The 17,091-nt window shown below is 31.3% G+C and overlaps 1 protein-coding gene across 2 annotated transcripts in view; it reads left to right on the forward strand.

Annotated features, from left to right (window-relative positions):
* LOC149086271 (tubulin polymerization-promoting protein homolog) overlaps positions 1-17,091 on the forward strand; it is a 38,758-nt gene that overhangs the window by 12,029 nt on the left and 9,638 nt on the right. The gene's annotated exons all lie outside the window — the stretch shown is intronic.

Consider the following 17,091-nt stretch of genomic DNA (forward strand, 5'->3'; position numbering starts at 1 on the left):
AGATATTTTCAGAATTATTGAAACACATTTCCCGAATTATTTAAAGCGCTATTTCAAGAATAATTGAAAGAAAAATCTTCAGAATCAATGAAAATATTTAAAATATTTCCAGAATTATTGAAAGAAATATTTTTCAGAGAATTGTTGAATTATAAAAACTATTTTCAAAATTATTGAATTTTAAAATTTTCAGAATTATTGAATTATAAAAACTATTTTCAAAATTATTGAATTTTAAAATTTTCAGAATTATTGAATTTTAAAATTTTCAGAATTATTGAATTAAAAAATTTTTGAGAGTTAATGGAAAACATTTTCAGAATTAATGAAAAAAATATTTATTTTCAGAATTGAAGAAAAATATTTTCAGAATTGAAGAAAAATATTTCCAAAATTATTGATGAAAAGTGTATTTCCATAATTAATGGAAAGAGATATTTTCATAATTAATGGGAAATATATTTTCAATAATTATTTAATTACTAAAACATTTTGAGAATTATTAAATTATCAAGATATTTTCAGAATTATTAAATTGTCAAGATATTTTTAGAATTATTAAATTATCAAGATATTTTCAGAATTATTAAATTATCAAGATATTTTCAGAATTATTAAATTATCAAGATATTTTCAGAATTATTAAATTATCAAGATATTTTCAGAATTATTAAATTATCAAGATATTTTCAGAATTGCTGAATTGTATCAAATTATTTTCAGAATTAATGAAGCAGTAATTCCAGAATTAATGAAAAATATTCCAGAATTAATGAAAAATATTCCAGAATTAATGAAAAATATTCCAGAATTATTGAAAGAAAAATTCTCAGAATTATTGAAGATTCATATACAATGAAAAAATAATTTCAGAATTTTGATGGAAATTCATACTTAGTGAAAAAAATAATAATGTCAGAATTGAGTGAAAATCGTATTTCAATTAAAAAATAGTTCCAGAATAAATAAAATTCCTCAATTATATAGGGCCCCCATTTCTAACTCAGACCTTTGCGCCACTTAGGGATCAGCCGTTCAGACGCCACTGCATGAATCTATAAACCGCGTTATGACTTGTTAGACCGGGAGATTGGCGGAAAATTCCAATTCAGCCCGCAATATCTGAAAGGTTGAAGATTTTTTGCTTTAGACGAATGCTATATCGAAACTGGAATGTATAGATTGCTTCAATTACTCGAATTCTCATTTAAAGTAAATAAAACTGAAACCTAACGCGTCTCGTGCAAGTGTCGACTCTCGTTATAACAGCAACCGCGAAAGAGATGAATCATGCGTGTTATATAGAAAAAAAAGAAAATAACTGGCGCTGTTTTAAGAGTTGAAACTCTATTCCCCATTGGAATAAAACAAAACAAAAAAATGAATCACAAGGCTGAGATTTTTCGAAACCACGAAAATTGGGCTTAAATCCAGCAAAACGTTGAGCCCTAAAAACGATTCAAACTAAACAAAGAAAAAGAGAGTCTGGCGCAATGTCTACGGCTCACTCAAAACAAAACTGGAGCAGTTAAATGTGCCAAGAAAAATGTCCTTCATATTTATTGTGAAGATTTCAATGGAATTGTTAATTCGATTTCAGAAAAATACAAATGGAGAAAAAACTGTGAGGAATAGAATCTTAATTTTTTTTATTAGTGTGTTCAAGTATAAAATAATTGCAATAGTTGAATTCATACAGTATTCTTGTACAAGTTGTATGTAATTAACAATGCATATAAGAATATTATAACACTATGTATATTTGTGAAAAATTTTAATATGAATGCTTAGAAAATGTAAAAAAAATTTTCTTATTAAAAAAATTTCGTATATGCGTATTCAAAATGAAATCTGCGTAATTTAAAAATCTAATGCGCTTACTTATAAGAAATCTGATATGCTTATTGAAAAAGATTCTAATACGCATTTAAAAAAAATTACGCACGTTTGAAAAACTCTAACACGCTGTTCATGTAATATTTGAAAATGTGCACCGATATTCATATTTAATATAAGTATAAAAGAAATCTAAAATATAAAAGAAGCAGCTAAAAGCAGAAAAGCAGCTAAAAAATATGGATATTCGAAACCTATCAATATGTATATTCAAAAATTCCTCACATATTAAAAAAAATTCTTACCTATTATTAATTTCTTACATATTAAAAAAATAAAATTTTCATATTTTTTTAAAAATCTTATAGGTATACAATATGTATATTCGAAAATTGATGACATGAATGTTTAAAAGTGTTCTCATATGCATATCCAAAAAAATCTCACACTTGAAAAAATTCTTATATTTTTATTAAAATACTGCATAGTTAGATTCTATTACGCCTGTTTAAAAAATTCTAACATTTATGTTTGAAAATTTCTTATATCAATTCTTAGAAAAATCAATTATACGTATTAAAAATTAAAATTTGCATATTTGAAACCCAATATGCATAAAGGTTCTAATATACGTGTTTATAAAAATTCTGGTATGCGTATATTTAGAAATTTCTAATACGTGCGTATGTTTAGAAAAAATTTAAATACATATGCATATCAAAAATTCTCATACATAAAAAAAGTATTTTATACGTATTAAAAACCATAATTTGAATATTTGAAAACGTATGCATACTCGAAAATATTTTATCAACACATCTAAAAAATTCCAATACCTTTTTTTAATATTAATGCTTGAAAGAATTCTAATATGCATATTAAGAAAATTATCACATATGACAATTATTTTGTACATATTTCAAAAATATAATTCGCATATTTAGAACCTGATATGCATATCTAAAAATATTTTAATGTGAATGTTTAAAAAATTTTAGTATGTATATTTGAAAATTTCTAACATATTATATATTATAAATGCTTGAAACATTCTGATATGTGTATTGAAGACATTAAAATAAACATATTATAAAATTCTCGCATTAGAAGAAACTTCTTACATTCGTAATAAAGAATAAAATTAGCATAATTTTAAAAAAATCGCGGATATGCTTATTTAAAAAAATTCTAATAGATACGATTGAAAAGTTTTGATATACATTATTTACACTATACACATATAGTGTAAATACTATATGTGTATAATGTCAATACACTGCATACGTATATTGTATATATACTATTGGAATATACATTTATACAATATTATATACACAGTATTTTAAAATATGTACGAAATATGCATATTTAAAAAGATGCTAATATATGCGTCCAAAAAATTTAAATACGTGAACTTGAAAAATTTTAATGTGAATGTTTGTTTAAAGAAATTCTCACATAAGCTATCGAAAATTTCTCACATTTAAAAAATTCTTAAATACGTGTTAAAAACTAAAATTTGCATATTTGGAATCTGTACGTTCTCCAGGATTAGATTATTTCTTCTATTGTAGTCCTCAGCTCGGTCTAGGCGGTACGGTGTACTGATAGGCACGATTGTGCAAATCATTAAAGGTTCAGTTCAGTTCAGTTCAATTTGCATATTTGGATATGCACATTTTAAAAGATTCTAATGTACACGTTTAAAAAATTTTACTTTGAGTATACTTGAAAAATTCTCATAGCAATTCTTAATGCATATTTAAGGTATTATATAAGTTATGCTTATTTGAGTGATTCTATAATACGGATATTTAAAAAAATACTGCGGCTAATATTAAGAAAGTTTAAAAAATTCTAATACGTGTGTCTGAGAACTTTTTTTAATATTGATGGTCAAAGGAATTCAAATTTATATACATATAAAAATTCAAATTTGCATACTTTGAAAAATCTGATATGCATATTTGAAAAGATTCTAATACGAATGTTTTAAAAAACTTTTATCTCACGTATATTTAAAATTTCTGATGTGAATGCTTAGAGATTTTTATTATGCGATTGAAAAATTCCTATTTACGAGTTAAAATTGAAATTTGCATGATTAAAAAATTATAATACAGAGTTTAACAATTACTGATATTAATATTTGAGAATTCCTAATGTGAATGCTTGAAAAATTCTTATACGCATATTCAAAAATATAACAAGTCGTAACTAGCACATATCTGATAAAACTGAATGTTTATAAGCAAAATTATGCCTGTATGTTTGAAAAAATCTAATTTTGAATAAATTTCACTTCTTTCAGAATTCGTCTTTTTAAAAAAAATTGATGAGATAGTTAATTTCTACTAATCATTAACATGTTCAGCCAGACCAGAATTGAACGTTTCCGTCGCTGCCCAGCCTTTGCAGGCTGTCTGGCGACTTACAGATCTCCAGGGGTGGTATGTAAAGGAAAAAGACAATTTTTTTAAGACCGGAAAAAAACTAAAAAACAACCGATAGGCGGCACTGACGTACACAAGTCAAAGAAAACATACACAAAAAACGAACAGAATACTCCCAAATCGTTTATTACAGCAGTATGTGTTCCACGTGACCATAGGGGATAACACATTGAAGGCGAGTCGCAATGTGTTATCCCCTGTGGTGGTGATCATGTGGAACACATACTGCTGTTATAAACGATTTAGAGTCATTCTGTTCGTTATTTGCGTATCTTTTCTTTGACTTGTGTACGTCAGCGCCATGTATCGGCTGTTTTATGAGTTACTGTTTTTTCCAGTCAAAAAAATTCCCGTGACCTAACGATGCTAATCCCGCAAACCGTTTTTTATTTCGGTTATTTTTTGGTTTTTATGAACTTTTAAAGTTTCTACGGACTTTTTTCCCACCCTGTATTTAAATTAACTTTCTCGATACGCATCGTTTTTGACTGCCAGAAATTAATAAGTGACTTGAATAGTGTCTCGAAATTTCCATGTGCCCAAGTTTCGTCGTTGAGAAATGAATATGAAACCATCTGCATGGATGAATCGACTCGTAAAAATGCGGTCATACGATCAAATTTCAGGCTTCTGATGAAACGCGGAAGAAACGTATAAATGCACAGGGCATTGACATTCAGAGAGAAAATGGCAAGATTAATTAATTAGGTAGTCTGGATGCTTCTGCTCATAATGAAATCGATTTCTATTTCCTCTAAAATCATGATTATTCGTAACGGGGAATTTTCCATATTCCAAAAACATCAACGCTGCAAACTCTCTCGAAATTATCAAAAACGGCTAAAAATTGAAAAAAAAACTCAATATGAATTTTTTTTTAATGGAATTCATTAAAAAAAACAAGAAAACACAAAATACACACATATAGTATCATCAGTTATAATATAAATTGAGTGTTCACGACCATGCACAACGCGTGCGTCACGAAGCGGGGGAAAAAAAACATCGTGTCAAGGTCTGATTTAAACCAAAAAATATAAGCCTTCGTTTTTGTTCTATCTATTTTTATTTATTTCTTTGTGGCAACGAGACGATGTTTGCACCTGCCCCGCATTCATTTGAGATTTCTGTTATGTGCTGAGTACGCACATGATAGTGCTTCTAATCAGCTGTTTTCATTCGGTTGCAACAAAAAAGAAACAAAGTAAACTGCGGGGGTTGTGTTTGTGGTCATCTGGGAAATTTGCTGAACAGGTGAAAATAAGAACTGCAATAATTCATTTTGTGGTCCTAGCACGTAAGGGAAGCCTCGAATTTCGTTTTAAATTAATTCGTAGGGAAGTAAATTTGTACCGTTTTTGAGAGTCTATTTGGAAAAATTCATGCTAGACACACAGCCTTTTTGTAAAATTATTTTTGAAAATGATATTGATATATTCCAAGATGATGTGAGAACAGGTCCGTTGCCAGAAAAACCCCATCCAATTTTTTTGTCTAATTTCTATGAAGTGTTTCTTTAGTTGCTGCAAAGTAATCCATACACATCTTTATACTGATTATTTCTTAACAAGGCAATGTTTTGGATCACTGTTTGGAGCACTCAAAATTTATTGAGTCACCACATAGTACTACGGAAAACTGACAGGAAATGCATTATTTTTTATTTTGGTCTTGAATAGAAAAAATTCATAAAAGTTCAAATCATCTCATTTAACTTACAAAGAAAAGGCAGCAATATGAATGAAAGTTAGTATTATTTACAAACAAGAGGCACGAATTCGGTTATTAATTATCAATTGCGCGAGCTTAATCAAACCTAAAAAACGAAGTAAAAAATACTACTTTGAGGTTGCTTTTCGCGACTTCATAGGTATAATTTTAACCACTTCGCTGACAAGCGATTGGTGAGAAATTCGGATGATCTCTGCTTGACGAATGGGCGATAAATACCATACAAGTTATGATAACCTTGTTCTAAAGTAATGGCATGCTATAAAAGAAAGGGAAAAAGTAGAAAGTAAGAAAAAAAAGATGAAAGGAAAATAGTATGTTACTATATGTTCTCTTCTCTGTAATACTTACAAATAAGAGATAGTAGGTACGAAGTATATTTCTCTTTTCACCTCCACCTACCTGTTTTCTTTCCCCTCTTATGTACATGCATATGCTGTATTACAACCTATTTCACCTTAGAATAGAAGCTTTCTTACCTCGTCGTCATGGAGATGAAAAAGAACTACTTTTTTTTATAGGGTTGCATGAATAAACGCCAGAACTTTGCCTCTGGACTCATCCCGTTGCCGAGATCTCTTCCAGCCTAGCTTCGTGGCACAGTCTGGAACACTTTATTTTGTGCCAAAAAAAAGAAACAGATATTTTTATAACATATTTTCCCCGGAAAATTGGGTATTATCACGATTAACAAATTTTGCGGATATTACAGACGAGATGGGGTTGGGAGTTGAAGGAAAGTTTCGGAGTTTTGCAACGAAGTTTTGTGAGAAGAGAGGAAAGAAAACAGAATTCATTCCACTGGCATTTGGGCGCACTATTACGTCCTTGATCGTAAAGTGGTTAAACGAAAATTATTTTCTGAATAAATGGCATTTACTTTCTAATTAAGTCGTTTTTTGACAGCAAAAGGCAACCTTTTCTTGACAAAAATCCCAGGTGAAATCAACTAGCACGAATGTTAAGCAAACGATACCCAAACTAGCGGATGCATCACTAACTCAAATATATGAGTTGAGTTGACCGATAATGTTTCCTGTCGGAAGAATCGAAACTGTTTGGAAATTTTCATTAGAATAGCCGCTAAGCAACGATGAATCTTTTTCAGGATTGGTGAGAAGTTATCCCTCTAGGTGCAAAGTAGTTTGCATCCTTACGCTCGTCAGAGTTGGATTTTTTCTGACACATCAAAACAATGTGAATGAAATTCTCATCGATAAGTGATGCCGAGTTAGAAAAATACATGGGAAAATATCTGGACCAGTGTCCTTCAACCACTGGTCCATGGACCGGTGTCAGTCCGCGAGAACTTTCTACCGATCAGCAAAATACTTCTTTCGTCCAACATGAGTAGCCGCTACATAGTTCCAGATTTTAAAAAAAATACTGTTTCTTTAATTTTTTACAGTCAAATTAATTATCATATTTATTTATCTCTTGCCTGTCCGAAAACTATTTTCCATATTTTTAACTGATTCGCAAAACCGGAAAACATAACCGTTTCCAGCACAGCTTAACAAAACTGAAACCGTAACCTTTTCTGGCAGAGCTATACAAATTGAGATAATTTCTAACACATAATTAGAAAAACGTTAAAATCGTTGATAATTGTTTTCATCAAAGCTACGTAAAACGGAAACCATAATCGTTTCGGAAAGAACTATGAAAAACGGAAATCACAACTGTTTCGAATAGAATTAGGAAACCGAAACTGTAACCGTTTCCGACATAGCTTAGCAAAATAGAAATTTTACAACCATTCCGAGCGCTTTGAAAAACCGAAACCAAAAATGTTTGCAAAAGGTTTCATTTAGCCGAAACCATAACCGTTTCCATCAGAGCTTTGAAAAATCGAAAACAACCGTTCTTTTTTAACATAGTTTATTGCCATAAATCGTAATAATTTCCGAGTTTATAGCAGAACCTGAAATATAGCCGTTTCTAACCGAGTTTATTCTGCAGAAAACGAAATCATAACCGTTTCTGACAGAGTTCATTTCACAGAAATCGAAAATATAACCGTTTCAAGCAGAACTTAGTAAGACCGAAATAAACTACAACAACGTGAACATTTCCATAAGAGCCTGATAAGACCGAAACAAACCATTGTTAAAAGCCATGACTATTTATAATTTTTTAACAAGACGGAGAAGAAGCAAAGTAAATAATGAGCCCCTAACGTTTTTCAACATAATTTTTAAAGGCCTTTATCCCGGCGTTTTTAGTGCGGAATCCTCAACATGCGAATTCGAGTCATATTTCCCTAAAAAAAGTTTTTCGCTACAGTGACGGCAGACCCCTACAAAGTTTAATACATTCATTTCAACTTTACGTTTCTTCACTACTAATCCGAAAAGTAGATGGCATCATTTTCGCGAGAACAAATCAAAATTTATCTTTTTGCATCTACTTTTAGGCTTTATTTGTGTAACGTAGGCATCTTCAACCCGTCGCTCGCGAGCACCATGGTGCTCCTTGAACCACCCAGAGCGCTCGATACTAGTATCCGATTTCGTGCTCGCGAGCAATTGATCAACAATTCTAATTAAATACCTTGTACACATTGCAAGGATTGAAATCATCCTGATTTCATGCATTCTTACGTCAAACTTACTGTGAGGCTAAGCGCAAATTGAGTCGCGTGCAGCGTTCGCGAGTGGGCGGGACCCGAGCGCGATGACGCGTAGCGAGGGGATGCGCATATTGGAACACATATAGACACGAGCGGAAAGAAACGATTTCGTGGGGCCCGGAACCTTGGCATCTGGGAGGCTCCCGGAGCCTAGATGTTACATATTGGTCATTAAAGTTGGCATTAAAATGAAGACATAAAATTAATTAAAATATAAAGTACGGGAATGCTGAAAAATATCTATCAAAATACTCTTTATAAAATCGCGAACACAAAGAAATAATAAAAAATCAGGATTGATGACAATTCAAAATTAGTGAATAATCAAAAAACTATTGAAAATTCAGATTTTTTTGATAAATTATTCCTTGATTGAAGAAATATCGTAATTAATGAAATATCATAATTAATGAAAATTCAGATGTAAAGTAAAATTATTCCATCATTAGAAAAAACTAAAGATGGATTTACTTAAATTAACGGAAATTGAAGAGGGATAAGAAGTAACGCAAATTTAGAAGGGATAAAATTTAATGAAAATTTAGAATCTACGAAAGTTAAAAATTTAGAATGAATCACACAATAAAATTAAATATTATTATACATCATTATATAATTAATTAGAATGAATGAAAATTCCGAAATTAATGGAAAATAATCGCATAATGAATGAAAAATTGTAATTTGTGAAAAGTAAAAACAACTGAAAGGATTGATAACAATTTAAAAATAATTAATAAATAATTCCAAAACTGAAAACTCATAATTAATGAAAAGTAACTAGATTAATGGAACAACAGAATTAGTGAAATTAGTAATTAAATTTCAGATTTGATGAAAAATGACTGCTCTCCATCGATTGATGAAATGTAATAAATGAATATCCGGAATAAAAGCCAAATTCAGAAATTTAAATTTACAACAAATTACAAAAAATCTATTTCGGCACCAAGGTGGGGTATCGAGTGGAGGACGCTTCCATAGAAATCGGTCGCCATTAATTTAAATTAAAACGGATACTTACGTACGTCTTGACCGGTGCAGCTTGGCTTCCTTTGGCGATTTTTGTTTTGAAATCCTTCCCTTTTCGGCATTAATTGCCGTCACGGCGGGAGGTGACTATATGAGTTCATATTCTGATGAGTGAAAATTCGATGTATCAATGAAAATTCAGAAATTAATGAATCCCATAATGAATTCCGAATTTAAAAATAACTCCTTAATGAATTAAAATTTAGAGGTAATAATAACAATAATATTTAATAAAAATTCAGATAGAAATAAAATAATTCAGGAATTAATTAAAGAAATAAGTGATAACACCGTGTTTATGTAAATAACATCGATACGTATTAAGCAATATTTCATAACAGAATGCGAACCCTATCAAAATTATTTTGTTTAATTTTTGAAAAACCCTACTGAATACAAAGAATCGTGCACGTGCGAAACGAAATTCTGCGGCTCAACAGCAGCGCTTACGAGTGCGCGCGTAAACACGATCAGCGTAGTGTCACCTCGTGTCTCAATTTGCGCTGTCCTTTTGATTTCCGTTGGCCGCAAAACAGAGCGCTGCCCTGCGTCGTGTCGCGAATGCTGCACGCGGCTCAATTTGCGCTTTGGCTAAGGGTGTTCTTTAGATGATGAGTACATGCACACGCACAGTGCTCGCGACAAGAAAAATTGAAGACCTCTGGTGTAAAGCCTACCTCGTTGGGCTGCAAATGGTAGTAAACTGAAGCATGGTTTGCCAGGCATGCACTCAATCTAAACCAGGGATGGCCAACCGTCTTCAAAACCATTCCACAATCAAAATTATTTTCGATGCGCGTGCTACTCTGTGAATTCTAACTCGAAGACCACGCGTCTTTTTTTACGGGACACAAGCATTCTCCCCATTTCTGTGAAATATATATATTTATATATTGTTCGGCTGCCCTCTTTTTTTTCAGTAAAAATATTCAGTTTGTCACTCTTTTGAGTTGTAAACTGTTTTTACTTTTGAGTCGATAAATTCGATTACCGCAATTCAGATTGTGTGTGTAGATATATCGGTAGACGTTACACTACCTACACCATGTTGGGCATAGACATCGAAATCTAAGGGTGCTTGGCTCCGGTCCTCCTCCAATAAACTTTGTAAGAGAACTTGCCTCCTCCCCTCCGAAGAATTCATACATAGATAATGCAATTGAATTATACAATGCATACAATTGAATTATACAATGCATACAATTGAATTATACAATGCATACAATTGAATTATACAATGCATACAATTGAATTATACAATGCATACAATTGAATTATACAATGCATACAATTGAATTATACAATGCATACAATTGAATTATTAAATGCATACAATTGAATTATTAAATGCATACAATTGAATTATTAAATGCATACAATTGAATTATTAAATGCATACAATTGAATTATTAAATGCATACAATTGAATTATTAAATGCATACAATTGAATTATTAAATGCATACAATTGAATTATACACTTGCGGACGATACTGAATCTTGGACACATGGGACGTCCAGCCACTATGCCGAAGAGAAATCGAACAGAAACGCATTGAGTAGAAAGTCATCGCATAATCATTATTTCAAGAGTTCCTACCATACTAAATATAGGTTTGGCAGCCTACAAAACCATCATTCGTAATACAAAAAAAAATTTAATTTGGAGAGAATTTCTGTGGTACGCGTGTTGTCCGCCTCTGATCTAAACACTCACACCCCAGTGTAAATCAGGAGCCTGAAATGAAATGGCTCACTCCCGTGAAAACCCAGAAGTTCGTAAAGATATTATCCGGGCGCTTTCTTTCATTCCACCAGGAAATCGATGATCCGGGTGTCGATATTATTTCCGTGATTCAATTGATAATGTATCTATCACTGGTATTTGTGATCAATAAAAAACCAGAAAAAAAGAAAAGGGAAACGGAGGTAATTACGTCATTCATCTCATCTATTTTCTCTCGTTCTCAGGTTACTACCATATCTAATCGGTTCGACACTTTTTCTCACTTTATAACGGGAATCGATAACACATACCGATAAACATCAACGCGATTGTGTTTGATGACATTTCCGAGTAGATCATCGTCGACTTTTTTCATGTTTGATATCGGAAAAATAACATTTCAATAGACAAAATGGAATCACTCAAAGATGAGGTAAGTTCTTGACGTGTTAATAATTAGGGATATTTCGATATTTTTTTGTAGTAGTGATTCCCAACCCAGCCAGCGGTACGTCTATCCCTATGGGTATTTGATGGGCCACCAAAAGTATGTAGCAATGACGGAAAAAACGAGTGGAGAAAAACTATGAAAAGTTATAGACATGTTAGTTTTTTTAGCAATGTATACAAGGGGTGTACTCAAGCTACCTATGTATTTCTACTATTACGCATATAAATCATGCATCTCTTGGAGTAAGAAAGGCCAGTAAAAAATTCCTACGCCCATTTCAAGTAGTATGAACGATTTTCTGCGCATAACAGGAAGTATATACCATTTCTACGCATTTCTAGAAGTACGCAAACCTCCTACACATTGCAAAGAGTACGGACGATTCCCCCTGCACATATTTAGAAACCGTACTGCGCATTTCAAGGAGTATGTTCTGTTCCTACGCATTTCTAGAAGTAGGCAATCCTCTTACGCATTTCTAGAAGTAGGCAAGTTTTTTATACATTTCAAGTGGAGCGTAAAACTTATGCTTATTTCTATGAATACGCATACTTACCACGCAAACCTAGCAGTACGAAATTCTACTACTTATTTTAAAGAAGTAAGCACGGCCTTTACCATTTCTATAGGTACGCAAACTTCCTACACATTCGGGGGGGGGGGTATGAACGAGCTACGCATTCGGTGGATTAAGCACGGTTTTTGCGCATTTTGAGGAGCGTGTACTATTTTTACACATTCCTATGATTCGGCATATCTACCGCCCATTTCTGTGGATAAAAAAGCCTCCTACTCATTTTAAATCAGTACACATGACTTCTACCCATTGCTCGGAGTACGCATACCTACTATACCATCTCTAGAGACAAGAAAGCGCGTGACTAGGGTACTCACAACTCATGAGTACTCATATCTCAAGCATCGCAAAACCTCCTACGCATTTCTAGGGCACGCGTGATGCGTGAAAGGTTAGGAACCACGAATTAGTAATCATCAGCACTTCCATGTAAACGTGTCTCGTATCTCAATGAAGGAAACCCGGAAACCCTTCGCAACCAGACAGAAATAAAAAAAAAATCAAATGCTACTTTGATTCTTGTTGGCTTTGGCGAAGAAATCGCAGTAGTAGCAGAGCAGCACAGCCCCTCAACACTGATACTATTTCCAGCAGTGTAGAGAAGATTGATTCGTTACGCAGTGGTTTTTCTGTTGTTATTGCCGTTGCCATCATTTGCATTGGTTTGCGCACGTATCTGGCACGTTTCCACGAGTAAACCGTTTTGAATAAAATCGCTGTTTGCTGGAAGAACTAACGTTTGTAAACGGAAGGTTTATGAAATAAAAATTTTAAGCCACACACACACACACATTTGGGGATCGACACCATTCAGATAGTTATAAAGTCAGGCGAAACGATGGAATCAGTGGTGTATCCTAGAATCTTTTCAGAGATGCTGTCATTTCATAATATTAAAAACATGCTTTCATTTATCCCGATCCGCATGGTCCGGATCCTTAAGAGCCCCAGAAAAAATCTTTACCCGTGGTACTACGATGCTATCAAGCAGCACGTGGGGGCCCAGTGCGAAAATAATTTCGGGGCTCCTTAGCCGATGTTATATATTTTTTGGGGGGAGGGAAATCGGCCATCCAGAGATTCTTGCATTACTACAGAATTTAAAGAAATTTTGAAAAATATATACTCACTAAATGAAAATTCAGAATTAATGAAAGAAAAAAAATCTCAGACTTGATTAAAATTCAGAATTAATGAAAAAAAATGATGAGGAAAAAAATTTCAGAATTAATGATTATTTTGAAATAACGAAAGAAAAATCCCAGAATTGATGAAAATTCAGGATTAATGAGAGAAAAATCTCAGAATTGATGAAAATTTAGAATTAAAAAAGGAAGAAATCCAGAATTGATGAAAATCCCACAACTGATAAAAATTCAGAATTGATGAAGGAAAAAATCTCAGAATTGATGAAAATTTAGAATTAGGGAATTACGAAAAAATCCCAGACTTGTCTAAAATTCAGAATTAATGAAAGAAAAAATTGATGAGGGAAAATATCTCTCTCAGAATTGATGAAGGAATATAATCTCAGAATTGATGAAGGAATATAATCTCAGAATTGATGAGGGAATATAATCTCAGAATTGATGAGGGAAAAAAATCTCAGAATTGATGAAGGAATATAATCTCAGAATTGATGAAAAAAATTGAAAAAAATCTCAGAATTGATGACAATTTAGAATTAAAGAAGGAAAGATTCCCAGAATTGATCAAAATTCAGAATTGATGAGAGAAAAAATCTCAGAATTCATGAGGCAAAAAAAATCTCACAATTGATGATTATTTAGAATTAAAGAAGGAAAAATTCCCAAAATTGATAAAAATTCAGGGTTAATGAAAAATTCCCAAAATTGATGAAAATTCAGGATTAATGAAAAATCCCAGACTAATGAAAATTCAGAATTGATGAAAGAAAAATCCCAGACTAATGAAAATTCAGAATTGATGAAAGAAAAATCCCAGACTAATGAAAATTCAGAATTGATGAAAGAAAAATCCCAGAATTGATCAAAATTCAGAATAAAAGGAGAAAAAAAATCAAAGAGTTGATCGAAATTTAGTAGTAAAGAAGGAAAAAGACCCAGAATTTTGATGAAAATTCAGAATTAATGAAAGAAAAAAATTGATGAGGGAAAAATCTGACTTTGTTGAATGCCAGAATTTTTTGATGAAGGAAAAAATCTCAAATGACTAAAATTTAGAATTAAAGAAAAATGATGAAAATTTTAAATTAAAGAAGGAAGAATTCCCAGAATTGATGAAAATTCAGGATTACTGAAAAATCTCAGACTGATGAAAATTCAGAATTGATGAAGGAAAAATCCCAGAATTGATGAAAATTCAGAATAAAAGGAGAAGAAGGTCAAAGAATTGATGAAAATTCAGACTAAAGGGAGAAAAATGTCAAAGAATTGATGAAAATTCAGACTAAAAGGAGAAAAATGTCAAAGAATTTATGAAAATTCAGAATAAAAGGAGAAAAATGTCAAAGAATTTATGAAAATTCAGAATAAAAGGAGAAAAAAATCCCACAACTGATAAAAATTCAGAATTGATGAAGGAAAAAATCTCAGACTTGATTGAAGTTCAGAATTAATGAAAGAAAAATCTCAGAATGACGAAGGGAAAAAAAATCTCAGAATTGATGAAGAAAAAAATATCAGAAATGAAAATTTAGAATTAGGGAATTACGAAAAAATCCCAGACTTGTCTAAAATTCAGAATTAATGAAAGAAAAAATTGATGAGGGAAAATATCTCTCTCAGAATTGATGAAGGAATATAATCTCAGAATTGATGAAGGAATATAATCTCAGAATTGATGAGGGAATATAATCTCAGAATTGATGAGGGAAAAAAATCTCAGAATTGATGAAGGAATATAATCTCAGAATTGATGAGGGAAAAAAATCTCAAAATTGATGAGGGAATATAATCTCAGAATTGATGAGGGAAAAAAATCTCAGAATTGATGAAGGAATATAATCTCAGAATTGATGAGGGAAAAAAATCTCAGAATTGATGAAGGAATATAATCTCAGAATTGATGAAAAAAATTGAAAAAAATCTCAGAATTGATGACAATTTAGAATTAAAGAAGGAAAGATTCCCAGAATTGATCAAAATTCAGAATTGATGAGAGAAAAAATCTCAGAATTCATGAGGCAAAAAAAATCTCACAATTGATGATTATTTAGAATTAAAGAAGGAAAAATTCCCAAAATTGATAAAAATTCAGGGTTAATGAAAAATTCCCAAAATTGATGAAAATTCAGGATTAATGAAAAATCCCAGACTAATGAAAATTCAGAATTGATGAAAGAAAAATCCCAGACTAATGAAAATTCAGAATTGATGAAAGAAAAATCCCAGAATTGATCAAAATTCAGAATAAAAGGAGAAAAAAAATCAAAGAGTTGATCGAAATTTAGTAGTAAAGAAGGAAAAAGACCCAGAATTTTGATGAAAATTCAGAATTAATGAAAGAAAAAAATTGATGAGGGAAAAATCTGACTTTGTTGAATGCCAGAATTTTTTGATGAAGGAAAAAATCTCAAATGACTAAAATTTAGAATTAAAGAAAAATGATGAAAATTTTAAATTAAAGAAGGAAGAATTCCCAGAATTGATGAAAATTCAGGATTACTGAAAAATCTCAGACTGATGAAAATTCAGAATTGATGAAGGAAAAATCCCAGAATTGATGAAAATTCAGAATAAAAGGAGAAGAAGGTCAAAGAATTGATGAAAATTCAGACTAAAGGGAGAAAAATGTCAAAGAATTGATGAAAATTCAGACTAAAAGGAGAAAAATGTCAAAGAATTTATGAAAATTCAGAATAAAAGGAGAAAAATGTCAAAGAATTTATGAAAATTCAGAATAAAAGGAGAAAAATGTCAAAGGATTTATGAAAATTTAGAATTAAAGAAGGAAAAAAATCCCACAATTCATGAAAGAAAAATCTCAGAATTGATGGAGGAAAAAATCTCCGAATTGATGGAGGAAAAAAATCTCCGAATTGATGGAGGAAAAAAATCTCCGAATTGATGAAGGAAAAAATCTCAGAATTCATGAAAGAAAAAATCTCAGAATTGATGAAGAAAAGAAGTCTCAGAATTGATGAATAAAAAAAATCCCAGAATTGATGAAAATTTAGAATTGAAAAAGGAAAAAATCCAGAATTGATGAAAATTTAGAATTGAAAAAGGAAAAAATCCAGAATTGATGAAAATTCAGAATAAAAGGAGAAAAAAATCCCACAACTGATAAAAATTCAGAATTGATGAAGGAAAAAATCTCAGACTTGATTGAAGTTCAGAATTAATGAAAGAAAAATCTCAGAATGACGAAGGGAAAAAAAATCTCAGAATTGATGAAGAAAAAAATATCAGAAATGAAAATTTAGAATTAGGGAATTACGAAAAAATCCCAGACTTGTCTAAAATTCAGAATTAATGAAATAAAAAATTGATGAGGGAAAATATCTTTCTCAGAATTGATGAAGGAATATAATCTCAGTATTGATGAGGGAATATAATCTCAGAATTGATGAAGGAATATAATCTCAAAATTGATGAAGGAATATAATCTCAGTATTGATGAAGGAATATAATCTCAGAATTGATGAGGGAAAAAAATCTCAGAATTGATG

This window comes from Pholcus phalangioides, unplaced genomic scaffold (assembly GCF_987345545.1).
Source record: "Pholcus phalangioides strain wild (caught in Gottingen) unplaced genomic scaffold, Ppha-v1.0 ptg000005l_1, whole genome shotgun sequence".
NCBI lineage: Eukaryota > Metazoa > Arthropoda > Arachnida > Araneae > Pholcidae > Pholcus > Pholcus phalangioides.